The following is a 3,503-nucleotide window of genomic DNA, read 5'->3' as shown; positions in this document are numbered from 1 at the left end:
TGGGAAACTGGAGGAGTTTGTGACTTTGGCGACAGAGATGGTTCCAAAGCTGCTGAGTTCCAGGCAGAGGACCCAACTCCTCCTGGGTCTGAGAGCAAGGTGGAAATGCAAAGGATTCTGATAAAGTATGGGCATCTACAAGTTACAATAAGTATGTTTTCCCCAGCCTCCCGGGTGGCGCAGTGGTCTAGGCCACTGCATCGCAGCGTTAGCTGTGCCACCAGAGACTCTGGGTTCGCGCCCAGGCTCCGTCGCAGCCGGCCGCAAACCGGGAGGTCCGTGGGGCGACGCACAATTGGCCTAGGTAGGGTTTGGCCGGTAGGGATATCCTTGTCTCATCGCGCACCAGCGACTCCTGTGGCGGGTCGGGCGCAGTGTACGCTAACCAAAGTCGCCAGGTACACGATGTTTCCTCCGACACATTGGTGCGGCTGGCTTCCGGGTTGGATGCACGCTGTGTTAAGAAGCAGTGCGGCTTGGTTGGGTTGTGTTTCGGAGGACGCATGGCTTTCGACCTTCGTCTCTCCCGAGCCAGTACGGGAGTTGTAGCAATGAGACAAGATAGAAACTACTAACAATTGGATAGCACGAAAAGGGGGTAAAATTAAATGTAAAGAAAATATATATATATATATTTTCCCCTGGGGCTGCTTCTCACACGTCTACCTTATTTTCAGCTGGTTCTGGAGTTGTGACTCAGGGAGAGCACCGGTGACCTTGTCCATCCAGCCTCACCTGGACAAAATCCATTTGTTAACAGAATACGTTTATAAGTTAACTTATGCTTTAAGTTGAAGAAAATATGAACTTTTTCAGCCCTATGTTGAGGTTGAGTTCATGTCTGAAGTAATTTGTTTTGTTTATGCTTACTGACAGAGTAATGATGATGAGTTGGAGGCTACAGTCTAACTTTGTGGAGTTGGTCCAAACCCTGCTGGAAGACCCTTCTGAGAGGTGTGTATTTAATGCATCTGCAAGTGCATTTTTTTTGGCACAGTAGTCACGTCAAAGCCAAGTGTTGCTATTATTGACATTGTTAATTGTCACATTAACAGGAGATGATTGCAGACTTTTCCACATTAAAAATGATCCACGAAAGCCATGCTGAAGAAAATACTTGCCACCGGACTTATTGTGTGTTAAATGGTCAATTTTTCAGGAGGTGTTCCCAGTACATTATGGCCCTCAGTATGACACAGCACTGCAGGTACTGGTGTGGGAGTTCCTCTCCAGATTGGAGGAGCTGCTACCTGTACCAGACTTCAGACAGGTACAGATTGAAACATCAGTGCCCATTAAGTTTAAGTATTGCGGTGCCCCCCAAGTGACGCAGTGCTAGCTGTGCCCAACGTCGTCCGGGTTAGGCCAGCAGGGATGTTCTTGTTCCATCACGCTCTAGCGACTCCAATACACACTGACACAATCGCCAGGTGTACGGTGTTTCCTCCGACACATTGGTGCGCCTGGCTTCCTTCGCCTCTCCCGAGTCCGTACGGGAGTTGCAGCGATGGGACAAGACTGTGACTACCAATTGGATACCACGAAATTGGGGAGAAAAAAGAGAGGGAAAAATTGTTTAAAAAAAGTATTGAGTGCTGTACACTGTTTAAAAAACTATTTGGACTGAGGACTGTGGTGAGCTGAAGGAAAACATCTACCCAATGTGCAAGGCTCTGGCATGCAGAGAAGGAACAATACCAATGATACACAGTGTTGAATTCAATTGCAAATCTAAAGCATTGAAAAACACTGAAATGTAATCGATTACAAATTTATGTAGCACCACCAGCATCATGGAAACCTGAAAAAGAGTAAGTCTCCATCCATAATTATGTATTTGTTACTGAGTATGTTCAAGTCTGGTATGTAGTGGAAGACAATGTATGGCAAGAGTGTAACTTACTGGATCAGTATGTTCTGTCTTTCCTAGGTTATTTATCTTACTACACTGCAGATACCATCCTGTTCCTCCCTCCAACAATAAGAGTTGTCATTAGCTCGGAGCAGGCCAGCTCTGACAAAATGAGGTCATGCTCAGATGGAGATAAATGCTTCAAGAATGGGACAGAGAGAGCAGGAGATGGAGAAGAGAGTGAAGGACAATCTAATGGGGTCAGAGAGGAGGAAAAAGATATGCAGACTGAAGAGGACTGGGAAAAGGAAGACTGCAGAAAATTCTGGTCCGTGTATCCCAGTAACCAGCAACGGCATGGAAATTCAGGTAATTGCTAAAATATTTGACTTCATTTTACAGCATTATTATCACTGTTATTTATCTGGTATTTAAAATTAAATTACTTAACAATTGGTTCCATATCGTAATTAGCAACTTGGAAATGAACAGAATCGGTAAATTCTTGATAACAATTGGTACATCCTTGTGTTCTTTGCCAAATAACATCAATGCTTATCTTTTGTTTATGTACTTTGTAAGTAAATACCTGGTAGTCAGCAAGTTGTTAAATGTAGTGTTACTCAAAATTGCTTTCTCAAATGATAATTAATTCATCTGGACATCTTAAGCAATCTGCCCTCCTAATTTTGGCATTGCAGGTTTGAATAGTGACATGTTATCCCAGGTCCTTGCCTGCTCCCTCTGCACATTCTCTCATATTATGGTAAAACTCCACCAGCACATCAGGATTAGGCATGGCGGTGAGGACAGGAAGCGTCTATGCTCTAAAGAATCTGGGACTGAAAGCACCTTTCCTCAAGCAGCACAAAACTCCCTCAGCGTATCAGCACTAGGCACCAAATGAAGAACTGGAAGCATCTCAACTCTAAAGAATCTGGGAATGATAATTCCTGTCCCACACGCAGCACAAAACTACTTCATCAGTAGTACGGACTAGGCACCAAGGGGATGAACGGAAGTGTCAACACTCTGAAGAATCTGGGACAGAAAACCTTCCCTCAAGCACAAAAATTATCCCCTATAGACCCGATAACATGACTCTAAGTTGCCCTCATTGTGGGAATGTTTACCAAAACTTCAACTCCCTGGAAAAACATAAGAATTCACACATTTCCATTCTGTTGTAACCAGTGTGAGAGAAGATTCTCGACCAGATTAGATCTCAAAAGACATCAGCGAGCTCACACAGGGGAAAGACCATTGTGATGTGTGCATATTCACTCAAAATGCATGTACACACACACACTGTGGAGAGTCCCTACTCTTGCACCATTTGTGGGAAGACATCTGTTCAACATCTAGCTAGACACATGCATTCAGGGGAGAAAAACTATTTATGTAGCATCTGTGGTAAGGCATTCCTTAGCTCAGGAGAACTAATGCTGCATACATGATCACACACACAGGAGAATGACCCTACATCTGTGAACGTTGTGGAAGGGGTTTCAAAGCAGCATGCCATGTTCAGATTCATGTACAAAGATTTCACACAGGGGAGTGTCCATACCCCTGCACCCTGTGCACAAAACATTGTCATTCTCAGGGAAAATAAAATACATGTTAATTCACACGGGTGAGAAACCTCACC

General features: G+C 44.4%; 1 long non-coding RNA gene across 1 annotated transcript; it reads left to right on the top strand.

Annotated features, from left to right (window-relative positions):
* Positions 1–639: 639 nt before the first annotated feature.
* On the top strand, positions 640–2,217 carry LOC129831932 (uncharacterized). Its single transcript, XR_008755832.1, has 3 exons — positions 640–954; positions 1,160–1,270; positions 1,931–2,217. It is a non-coding gene; the product is annotated as an uncharacterized LOC129831932 (long non-coding RNA).
* The last annotated feature ends 1,286 nt before the right edge of the window (positions 2,218–3,503 follow it).

Source organism: Salvelinus fontinalis, chromosome 33 (genome assembly GCF_029448725.1).
Source record: "Salvelinus fontinalis isolate EN_2023a chromosome 33, ASM2944872v1, whole genome shotgun sequence".
NCBI classification, from domain to species: domain Eukaryota; kingdom Metazoa; phylum Chordata; class Actinopteri; order Salmoniformes; family Salmonidae; genus Salvelinus; species Salvelinus fontinalis.
This window is presented reverse-complemented; position numbering and strand designations above follow the sequence as displayed.